Genomic DNA, 12,483 nt, shown 5'->3' on the forward strand with positions numbered 1-12,483 from the left:
CTATGTTCATGAATCAAACAAAACACCCAACTTTGAACTTGACCTTCATTTTGATCCCGGATACACACTTGTTAAGTTTGTGACTCTGCATCTTACGTGTCAGATTATTAGTGTTTAAAATGATTTTTTATTTATTTATTTAGGTGTTACAATTTTAATTATACTAGAATACATAAACAGTACTAAGCAAAAGACGTAAACTCACACATCCTATAGTCACTATGAAGACCACGATGCTTGCGTAGTGCTGACGTTTTTTCCCCAACCATCACGTTTACTATGGTAAAACACTCATCACTTCATACTCACACGGTGAGATCTATTTTATTTAAATGGCTACAAATTCATAATTCAGCACCTTAGACACAGAGATATAAGGCATGACTTTCTAAACGAATATTATAGCCATTTTCCCCTTAAGGAGCACTGTGGTTGTTTTACTACCTCCTCACCCAGCGAGCAGTCTGGTCTGGAGGCTGGCACTCGCTTTGCTTTATGAATGGATGGGTGTGGCGCTTGTGACAAGCAGTGATGCAGTCATCACTGTGCTCGTTGATAAGCGCTGGCGTGCTGTCCATGCAGGATGGTTTGGAGTGAAGCACAACTGGGTTCTGCCACCGCCTGGGAAAGACAACGCGGGAAGGAAAGGGGAGGAGAAGACAGAGAGAGAGAGACAGCGGCGACAGTCTACTCCCCAGCAAGGACCAAACTTCTGGCAAGGGATTCGGTGAGACGGGGGACTAAAAGATAAAAGTGCGGGTGAGATAGAACAAAGGGCAAATGCACTTTTATTTAGGGATATGCTGTTTAGTTATAGGCGGATTACAAATAAATAAAAATGGAAGAAATATAAATCAAGACAGAAAAGATCGAAACGGGGCTGATGCCACGAGGATGAAATGTATGCCAGAGACGCTCGTACGTCTGCGACGTAAAGTGTAATATTTTAAGAAACAAACAAAATAAAATAAATTTAAAAAAAGAAAAAAAAAAAGAAATAGAGTAGTTCAGCCATGATTCTGCTGGGTAAAAACAGTCAGACAAAAGAAAGCAGGGGCAAGGTTCCCCTCCTCCGTGTGTTCCCTCCTTGTAGGTGTGACAGAAACAACAAAGGGACGTGGAAAAACTCGCATCAGGACCACAGGCTCACAACTACCCAGACAGATCCCGGAGCACAATAGCAGGGGTCTGCAAACAAGAGCATGTCTGCAGGTTTTGCAATATGCAGCAGTCTCCGTGTAATTGCATTTCTCCTGGCGTCTCTCGGCTACAACAGTCGGGAGTATTTTTCTTCTGTCAGCTCTGGCAGATCTTTACACGAAACGAAAGCGATGATTTGAGGAATTTCAAGTGCTGAACCGGAGGAGCAAGTGTTAAAGCATGTGAGTTATGATTAGATGTTGTCATCCCGAGGAATGCTCTTAAGTGATCGCAATTGTTTGTGCCTTGCAGTTTAATGGGGAGAAGCGAGAGACGAGCGCTGCCCAGAATAAAGCGAATGGAGTAGAGCAGCGGAGAGGTGTGAACTTAAAGTGGACGTCGAAGGGGGGAAATAAAAGAGCCCTGAACTGATTGCAGAAGCGAATGTGTTTCAAAGGTAGGAGATTACAGGGATTGTTGCACATGCTACGTGTATTGCCATGCCATTTAATCTGTATGCTCGCTACAGAGCAGTTCACAGTGCAAGACCACATGTGGACAGACAGCAAAGGGTTGCATAACGATTCAGTTAGTTTGGGCTGTTCAGTGTATTGCGCTATCGACATATCGCAGGCTGCACTAGAATAGCCTCCGTTTTGAACTTCTCCGAAAGCTTTTTGGGAGGTTACATAAGTTATCTTAGAGGGGGTGTACTGAACAAACACTTGAAAAGTAATTGAAATTTTACTTTATCTTTTTATTTGTAGATCTTCCTATAGAACCCCCCCCCCCCCCCCCCCCCCCCCACACACACACACACACACACATACACACAAAAACACTGATTTGCACAGCACTGATGAAACTTTGTGAGTTTGGGTTTTTGTTTTTGGCAAGTGGAAGTTCTACCTCATACTCTTCCCACTTTTCTTTTTGTGGTAAAAAGGGGGAAGAACTGCACAGATCATCTTGTTTAGCTGTGCTCTACTGTAAATCCCAGTTTCTTCTGCCATATGGTGATGTTCCCTGCAACTGCTAGTTTGCTTAGCTTGGTTAAATACAGAATTAGATGTGCTCACCACCTGCAGAAGTCTGGATACATGAGTCAAGCTTAAAGGAATAGCTGCAGAATGGAGTCACTTAGTGTCTACAGAGCCAAACAGTGATTCGCTGCAGTTACTGGCCAAAGCATGGAAAGAAAACTGGTTTCTCTGACAACAGTCGAAACACCCTCCCTCCCCCCCTTCATCAACCACAATAGAAGCATGGTGAAAATGTGGTGGGTGTAGGGATGGTGTGACAAAAGTTGACATCAGTTCCTCCACTTTTCCCTCGCTGTTCAGTGTTTTTTCTATCAGCTGTGGAATTTGAACCGTTCTTCCTTTTGGGGTGAGGCCCTTCCCTGCGTCTGCTCAGAGGAGTAGGATGTCTCAGTAGATGCGGTGCATATGTGTTTGTGAGTGTGTGTTTAAGTAAGTGTGTGTGGGTAACTGGGGCTTTCCAGTAGAGTTGCACACCAAACATTCTTGGCTGTCGAATGGCTGACTAGCGCGCCAAGTCCACACAGCTGGGAATCGTATAAGAAGAAGTGTCTTTGTGTGATCTGGGCAATACGACGCACATGCACAGTCACATGCGCGCACATGCTCATGCACAGAACTAAAACACACAAATAGTCTGCTTTAAGCCTGCACCTCGGCTCAAGAACAATTTGAATAGTTGGTGTCTGTGAGGTGCATGTGTGTGTGTGGTAGGTGTATTAGATGTAACTAGTAATAAAGTGACGCTCACACACACGCTGGTGGAATTCAACATAACTCTTCACACACACAGAATGGAGAAAATATAACAGAGACTCAGTCATCCTGCAACAGTGTCTTCTTTTCCCAGCACCACATGATGTTTGTCCTCTTTAGTAAGTTTTGAACAGAGAAAACATGGTGGTGGTGGAGGTGGTGGTGGTGGGATGGAGAGGGAGGGTGGGAGGGCAAAAGAGAATAAGAGAAGGGATTGTGCTGGCGATGCCAATTGTACAGTTTGTTTCTTATTGGCTGCTTCTCTGGTTGTTGTTGTTGTTGTTGTTTTAAATGGCGTGTCAGTGAGCAAAGAATGTGTATGCAAGAGCAGAATGCAGAGTGAGAAAGAACATAGGCCTTTGTCTGCTGGGAGAAGAGAAGAGAAGCAGATTGTATCAAATTAATATAGGAGAAATTGAGCTGTAGAGGGAAGAAAAAGGAGAGGAGTTCAAAGAAGAGGGACACGAAGAGGTTTCGGCCATGGAGGAAAGAGTAAAGCAGGCTGAGAGAGTGAGAATGAAAAATTCTGACAGAGTCCTATTCCATATTATTGTAAACATGAAGGCAGAACCCTTCTTTTTCTCAGATCTGTCCTGTTTTCTGTTTGAACCAAGAAGCTGATAAAGGAACGATTTCATTAGAAGAAATGAAAAGAAAAAAGAAAAAAACCAGATAAGTTAACAACTGGCTCTTCTTCTTCATCACAATCTGTTCAAAAAACAAACAAAACATCCCTTTAGAAATGATCTCTTTCCACATGTTGAACATTTGCCTTATGATAATCAGCTGCACCGTGTCCCTAGCACTCGCTGATTTCTTTGTACTTGCGAGTGTGGCTTGGTGCGATTACTTTACAGATTGAAACTGCTCATCTGAACAAAGTTCTTTTTGTACAAAAAACTGAATGTCTACATTATATGATGCATACGGGAAGCAAAACACACATTTGCAAGGCCAGAGAGTCTGTGCGTGAGGGAATATGTTTTAGTTGTGCGAGACTTGGATAAGAAGGTGTTGTATCATCAACAAGGACGGACCGGGGTGGGACAGGACCACACGATCAAACGAGAGGAGATAAGAGAGCTGGCTGAATTCAGAGAGGGTGTCTTTGTCCATTTGTGGTTCCTCAGATAGCTCCAGGCTGGATTGAGGCCAGGGGCTGACAGGGGTTGTGTCTAGAGATCTGAGATCGCTGCACTGATAGGAAGGCATATTACACAACATCACTGCTGAAAGAATACGATTAAGGTTTTTGGTTTCAAAGGTTTTATGCTGCAAAAGTCATTTTGTTTGTGGTATTTTAACTTTTAGATTTTGGCTTTTCCAGATGTGCCTTGGATTCAGTGCCCGTCATGCAGGAAACGCTGCCTGCCACTGCATTGTGTGGCTGCAAAATGACAGATTACCAGAGAGCTGAGGTAGGTTAGGGCCACCTAAAATTATAGCTGAAAAGAAACTTCCAAAAAAAAAAACGACTAGTGGACTGATATTTGAAACGGCCGTGAGCTAACAGTGGCTCTGACAGTCTGGCATGCAGAGACACATATAGATTGTTCTGCTTTTACACTCCTCAACCCATGCTATAGTTTCTCCATTTCTCTATTTAATCACATCTCTTGCTCGTTGTAACCTGTTGTCCTGTTTCTATTTTGCTGTGTGGAAACTTGGGTGCGTGTGTGTCTGCATGTGCATCCAGGAAAGGATGGCGAGATATTCTCCCGAGACCAAGTGGCACCATTTGGTGGCTTGGCTGTACTGCGTCTCTATTTATGTTCATGCTTGTGTTGTGATTGTGTCCTGGTCGTACGGCTCTATCACTGTGACGACTACATCTTCCTGTGCAACTGTGCATGATTATGCATGCATAGTTTTGCATGTGTGCAAGGCTGTATGCAATTTGACCCCTGGAAATCTTTCTTTAGCATCTGCTCCTCTCATTTGTGGCAGAAAGCCGATCCCTTTTGGTGAACTGGCTCCAGCATCATATGACTGACCAAACTGCGATGATGTTTTGGAGTGCGCGTGTTCTGCAGTACAAAATGACATTGCATATCATAACAGGTTGCCTTTTGGCTATTGATGTATATGTGTGGAGTTGTGTGGGTGTGGCTGTCTCCTTGCATCGCCTACAGGACGCTCTAAGCACCTCCCAGGCCCGAATGGGCCCGCGCAGCTCCATAAATCTAGCTCGTGTTGCTCACACAGCAGTAATCTCTAGCGTCTTTTATTTTCGATGCCTGCAAGCCTGGAACTCTGTCTCCTTATCTTCCTGTTTGTTTTCACATCTTTCCTTTCCTGCCTGTCTATCCATTCATAACAGCAATTTGGCTTTCATTAACTAAGGATGGGGGGGAAAAAAACAAAAACCAATTAGCACCTACATTGCCAGAAGCTCTCCTTGGGTTACAGAAAGTGACATAAAGAAAAGGAGAGTTTCTCTGAAGTTTCGCACACATATTTGCTCATTTTAGCATTGTCCTCCACTCAATTTCTGTCCCCACTTGTTTTAAAGAGGACACTTGCAGTGTAAAGATGATTTTTCAGTTATTTCTTTAGTCATTCTAGCAGCTTTCCCATCACAGGGATGCATCCAAAAAATCTTTTAATGCAGTCAAACACAAGACCCACAAATATAGAAACAATGACTCACACAGTGAAGCTTTTAAACTCCAAAAACCAACATTTCCAAACCACACTGTATAGACATAAACAGACTGACACATACATACAGTATCTGTCTCGTCTAGTAATAGCCAAACGCAGATTCTCAGAGAGCAGAACACCCAAGGGTGCCGTTCCTGCTAATCCAGGTCAGACCAGCTTCAGTCTTGGCTGAACCACCCATGAAACCACAGGATTTTTAATCTGTAATTTTGCCTGTGCTTGTGCGGTTGGCTGTATTTAAGGTGTTTCCTTGCATGTCTTCTTTGACACGTACACATTGTTGCCCCGTGATCGCCCTCCACGTGCCATTTATTCGAGCGCTGCCCAATTTTTTGCTGTTTCAGAATGATGCAGCATGTCTGACTGATGCTCTCTCGGCTCTCTGTCTGTCTCGCTTTCTCACACAGTCAAGGACACACACACACACACTCCAGAATAAATTAATCAGATATGATAACTGATAGAAGCAAACGCGATGTATGCAGGACTGCAGTGTCTGTGGTTTGTTTCCTCATGAAAATTGGAAATTGACTCATCACATATTATGTGGTGTGGCTAGACATTTTAAGCCATGTTCTATTTTTAGTTATTGCAATACAGGGATCTTTTCCTTCATTTAAATCTATTGAGGGGAAAAACAATAAAACACTGAGTCATGTAGGTTGAGGTCAGACACAGCGGATCACAAAATACAATTTAAGGGTTAGACAATAAAATCTGGTTTATCACCTGTGGTCTTCTTAAAGCAGACAGTTTGGAAATTGTTGCACTGACTGGCAATGAAATATTCTCGGTCTTTGTTTCTGTCTCTCTCTGTCCCACTGGAATACATCACCAGAGTTAACATAAATATTTAATCATTTTATTATCTTCATTCCTGTTTAATGGCCCAACATACTTAATAGCAATGCACTCAACAACATCAGAGGCCAGGTTATACAAAAATATTGACTTCTTGAGTCTTGTTAAGCTCCATTATGGTTTTCTGGTCAGCTGTCTTTTAGTTTCATCTTTGAAAGAGAATATCTTTGTGCTTCATCTTAACATTTATTTGGTTGAAATGACCTGTGCCCACAAGTGGCTAGGATTAGCTGGTATCATTGATGGTGGAGCATCCAAAAGAGCCTAACCCCACGCCCTTAATCAAACGATTAAAACTTGTGTGGCCGTGCTATGGCTTAGCAAATTAATGACATGTGGTCACAGTGCGTGGTGATAATTGCATGCTGGTTGTATCATCAGGCCATGGCACAGCGGTGTGGAAATAAATAAAAAGGAACCGCTAGTATAGATTTTTCCATCACTATTTTGGGATGCCTCTGTACACGGGATATCAGCTTTGTTTCTGCGCACACATTTGCTGTCTTATTTAATGACATTCCTGCATTTGGAGATTGCATGATGACCTCCTTTGCGATACAGCCGAGCAGCGTGTGTAGGATACTCCAATTTAGTGCTTTTAGGTGAAAATCATATCTCTTCATTTGATGATTTTTTTTTCTTTTTTTGAGATTTCAGGCCAGCTGACGGATTACATGCCACCTGCACTGCCTGAGAAAATGCTTTGACCACTCGGGATTATAAAACCCACTCAATGGGCTGAACTGAATAAAATTAAAAATGCATTGCTATCGAGGTAAATGCTTTATCTGTGAGATGCAAGGGTTTTACCTAACAATTCGTTTGTTTTTGTTTTGTTTTCTCAATTCTAATACAATGCGAGGAACTCTGCAGAGCAGCGCAACTAGATAAATGATATGCAGGTTATTTGAAGTAAACACAACAAAGGGCCTTCCTGTTATGCCATGGTGCTCTGTAATGTGGCTATCTGACTATTTCTGAGTCTCCCTGTGATTTTTTTTTTTTGTTGCTGTTTACACTTATGCTCTTCCCCTCCTCTCTATCTTCATATCTGTTTCTTTATGTAAGCAAGTGTCTTTTAAATAGAAGCAGATGGATACTGCATTAGGCTGATAGCAATATGGATATTGCAAGAAAAATGGAAGCGAGGATGAAAATGTGCATTATATCAAACATAGAAATGTTACATTAACACGCTCATTTACAATATTTGACAAGGATCTTTCAGTTTTCAAAAGAGAACACACAAAGTTATATGTTTTTACAATTTAACAAATTAAATGCCACACATAGCAGTTGGAATATTTTTGATTATTAAAAGAAAATAATGAAAACTCATAATCCAGCCGACATGTTTGACCTGTGGTATGGGCTTTCATAGGTAGAATTTCCTAAGCTGTGGTGTTTGCAAGCCAAATAGATTAGGAATCTCTGATACACAGTATTTTGCAGAGTGAGCAGGGTTGATGTACTGACTTTGTGGAGTGTGATCTCGGCGGGCCTACAGTTCTGCTTTTCTGTGCCAGACTGAAGTCCAGAGGTGTTTGTCTTGGCTTCGTTCTCTGTTTGATCAGGCTGTTTTGAGAATACTGACTGACCTGTGCTGAGGCCAAATACATCTCTCTCCTCACAACTTTAGCATTTCCTTTGCCTCTGTCCCTTCTCTGTCCTATTGTCTCACAAGTTTAGAACTTTGAAACATTAAATTTAATGTTCATTTTCAAAATATTCTTAAACCTAGCAGTTTGAATTGGACCTTTTTTCCTTTTTGTACAAGATAAAGAACAAAATCAAAAATATTTTTTTTTTCTTTTTATTCATGCAGTTTTCAAGGGCCCAGTTTCCTTCTTCTTCCCCTTTTCTTGTTAGTTATCTGATCTTAACCTCACTCCAAAGTTTAGTCTTATATGTGGTTCAGAGAGGTCACTAATACTTCTAACCTTACCACGGGTAGTAGGGAAAATGTCAAGACCCACTTATAGATTGCATGTATTGCGAAAGAGACTCCATCCTTTGATCTGCTGTAAAGTGCTGGTCAATAAAACTCTTAAATGCCCGGTGTAGTGCATAGCACTCTGCACAACATAAATATCTGCATTCGCATGCATTTTGGCTGGGCGCGTTAAGGCTGAGAGAGCCTAAATATTTCCCATAAAACTATTACAAAGCACTAAATACTTTTCCCTTTTACAATGCATCATTAATTTCTAGTGTTTGGTGGCATTTTCTCTCATTCCTGCCAATAGATTTCTCAAATAATGTTGTTACTGCAGTGACTATCAACAAGGCAACCATGGTGAACCACAGTTACCTATGCAATAAATACAAATATTTAGTCCATTTGATAAAGGATAAAGAAAGGTTTCTCTTGGACTTGTAATCTCACACTAATGTTCAACACTTGTTCAGAAAGAAAAAAAAGAATCTCTTTAAGTAAATGTGCCAACGGATCACCGAGAAGTGCTACGCCTGCAGCACCATGCCTGTTTAATGGGTGGCGTTTCCTCTTTTATAAAGGATATAAAAATGTAATTCTAACAACCGATCTGCTTACTCTTTCCCTGCCATCACAATATTATTAAAATTAAGTAACACAGTATCCTATATACAACACTTTCCAAGTAATTCCCGATAAGATCATCACTGATCCCTGCTGATGGATTTACTAAAGGGCATACTAAGACAGTATATCAAAAGGATTATATCAATTTCAAGCTGACAATGAAAATTTTTCATGGATTATACACTAAACTTGTTCAAGGCAGGAAGGAGAATAAAAATCAATCATATCAACCATGGTGTACTAAACCTGGGCCTGTTCTCTATTCTTAAGTGTATTTTTAAATTATATGACATGCTAAATATGTTGCTTGCTTAAAGGAGTCAATCTCCTTCAAGGCTAAAGCCTCCTGACACTGGTTTCCTGTGCTAACCTAAATTCTGCCCTCAGCTTCTGAAGTTACTCCAGCTCTGGTCCTACTTCCTTCCCAGCCTCCATCCCCATTTCCATATCTGTCTCTGTGTCGTTCCTTAACCTGAATCTCACACCCCAGCTTCACATAATTTCCTGCTGCCCCCCTGACCTAAGTACCTAACTCATCTCCACTAGTGTAATACCCTGATACCTGCACAGCCTATGAATCCTTAGGGTCCTAATCGGCTTAGCCATCACCTGTCATGGTAACTAAAGTAATCTTTTTTTTTTTTTACTGGAGCATAATATATGCTCCATTTATCACAACTTAGTAAAAAGGACTCTTTATGTATCAACCTGTGCTCAGGTTTTCTGAGAGACGCCTTATATAAAAAGCTGCCAGCCCTGGTAAAATTAAAAAACACCCAGGTTGTACAGATATGTTTAGGTTAGAAATAGGGCTAAGTTTCCACCAAACTGAACTATCACTTTAAGAGTTCGGACCAACGGCTGAAGAGAGCCTTAATACGATTAGCCCTGGCACTTGACAGCTACAGCTTAAGAGGCACCTCCGTTGACCTGTGTGTCTGTCCAGCAGAGAGTGTACATGTGTATTTCCTTGCATTCATATATGATCTTAAGGTTGCCTTTTTAGAGCATCAGGGAGGCTGTTTGTCTGTCCGTGCACGTACTCCTGTAAACCTGAATTGAACCAAAAGCCAACTTTTTTTTTGTAAATCTTTATCTGTTACTGCATGCACTGGAGCTCAGCAAGCCATGCCTGTGCAACCTCAATCCCCCAAAGTCAGAATGCAGGAAGTACATAACTTCAAAGGCAGATGCATAGTCTGTCTTTATCGCAGAAGGTTTGTGCCACTCAAGAATTTACTTTTTCACTCTTCTGCATGTCAAAACCCCATATCCACCTTGGCTATCACTCACTGCTGTTTTGTCTCAGGCTGTGATTTTGGATAAAATAGGCTTACAAGCAAGGAATTTAAAACAAGAAAACGATTCAGCAAACACAAAGCCGATGGAATCACTGGAATTTGCCACTGAAGTGTTTTTACTTAGAACTGAGTACTGGGTACTTGAGGCTGTGCCAAAGACACTATATCCACAGAGAGACTTGAGTAACTTGACTTGAATATGATCTGCCGGTGGTTGCGATGGGCTATGGGGTTGTGGTTGGGTGCGCTAGATGCCGCATTGCTCTAACTGGGCCGTTTTGGCACTCTAGGGCTGCTAGTTGAGGACAGCGAGGAATATACAGCACCGTGTTCTTTTTCACTCCAGGCACTTCATTGCGAAAGCCAGGCACCACACTGTGAAACATTTAAGTTGGCATTAATATCATAATCAGAGGTCTGTTTATTCTCAGACAGACAGCAGGCAGTTAAACAAAGAGACCTTCCCCTCTCTCCCCACAATAAACCCTCAGTGGTGCCGCCCTCCTCCTCTTTCCTTTTCCCAGCCTCTCGCCCTGTCCTAAAGACACTTCACATTCCCAACATATTCAACCATCATGGCCCACCAGCATCAACAGCACAAACTTGACCTGGAAATATATCTGTATTAAAGTCGTTGAACATTTTTCTGCAGCCAAGCAGTCAGACTCAACAAGCTGCCGGCCCACATGTTATGACACTGGGGGAATAATAGCTGCAGACAAGTATGTCAACAGAAAGTTTTACCTCTTATATTGGGTCTGCTGCAGAACTTGAACTTTAGCAATTTAGCAGCTCAAACAAATTAGTCTATATTTATTCCTTCCAGAGACTGAGGGGGTGGTCGAGTGTGCATGTAAAAGAAAAAAAAAAAACAGTCTCAAAAATGCTAACGTGTCTGAATCAAGCAACATGGTGTGTGTTTGTGTGTGTGTATGTGTGTGTGTGTGTGTGTGTGTGCGTTTAAATATAGCTGTTGTTTTTTAGTTTTTGTTTTACAAGGCATAAAAGATAACTAAGTATGTCTCCCTAACACAAAACACCATTTAAGCATTTTAATAGTCTATAATATCTTCTGACCAATCAATTGTCGCTTTCTTTAAAGGTTTCACTCGTTCGGTCACAAGCAGTGCAGTGACTTGTCTTCATTAGCGTGTAATAAAGCAATGACCACTGGTCCCACACATGTAGTTTTCCAGCTGGCTCATGATAAGGCATATTACTGATAACTTCGCAAGTAAACAATTCCTCCAGCCTCTCTCCCTCACTTCCTCTTTTGCGCCCTTGCCTGTCTGCCTCATTTTATACTTTGTCTCAGGCCTTATCTAGCGTTAAATGTTTTTCACGTAAACTCACACTGTGCCATCGCCCATCGCCAAATAGGCCGGCTGTTACAAAACACACTCTATTTCATGCCAGGGTGCCGGCTCTGGCAACACTCAGCCACTTCTCCATGCCACTCTGTGTATGTGTGTGTCTGTGTGAGGGAAAGAGAGAAAAAAGAGACAGAGCTTAACAGTGGGAATAAAAAAAACTGACATATTTGAATTTATGAGCTTTTTTTTTTCAATATTTTCCCACCATCAATCATGTACTGTAGAAATGCCAGTTTCCCACAAGCTCGTTTCACTAACGTTCACTTACTCCAGATTCACCTTTGACCTTTCATATCTGAATTTTCTTCCCAGAGAAGCAAATGCCACATTTTTTTTTCTTGTCCCTCACCTCTAAAACAAAATTGTATGACAAAATCATCCCGCTAGACACACAAGTGAATGCTCTCATCCTGTAGATCCACATATGGAGTGTAATGTTTGCTGGTGTGTGTGCTTTGATATGTGTGTGTGAGTCAGTGCCGAAGGTAGAATTTAATCTTTGATATCGTTATCAGTTCCAGGGTGATGGTGGACTGTTTGCAAGACCCACTGGAGCTCTGACCTACTTGTGTCAGTGAATAGGTTGCATAGGCTGTTTTTTTGTTAAGAGTGTGTGTGTTTGTTAGAGTTTTGGGAGGGTGTGCACTTAAAGCGAACTCTGTGTGGACACAGGGAGTGTGAGAAGCTGGGTGTTTTGACAGCTTTAGAACAGTTCCAGCACAGTGTTGGGGCAGGGGGTGAGCCGGCCTGTTGGATATATGAGTGTGCGGCGAGGGTGAGAATAG

The 12,483-nt window shown here is 41.8% G+C and overlaps 1 protein-coding gene across 3 annotated transcripts in view; it reads left to right on the forward strand.

Moving 5' to 3' along the window:
- Positions 1-541: 541 nt before the first annotated feature.
- Positions 542-12,483, forward strand: part of rhobtb4 (Rho related BTB domain containing 4) — a 39,347-nt gene continuing 27,405 nt past the window's right edge. Inside the window, exons 1-2 of one of the 3 annotated variants that reach the window (XM_085294123.1) lie at positions 542-1,382; positions 1,453-1,597. The gene's annotated coding sequence lies outside the window, so the exon portion shown is untranslated. The remainder of the gene's footprint in view (positions 1,383-1,452; positions 1,598-12,483) is intronic. The other 2 variants (XM_085294125.1, XM_085294126.1) reach the window with 2 other exon arrangements.

The sequence above is a fragment of the Mchenga conophoros genome, linkage group LG12 (assembly GCF_057382185.1).
Source record: "Mchenga conophoros isolate Kocher_MC1m ecotype Shallow Benthic linkage group LG12, M_conophoros_male_GT1.1, whole genome shotgun sequence".
NCBI lineage: Eukaryota > Metazoa > Chordata > Actinopteri > Cichliformes > Cichlidae > Mchenga > Mchenga conophoros.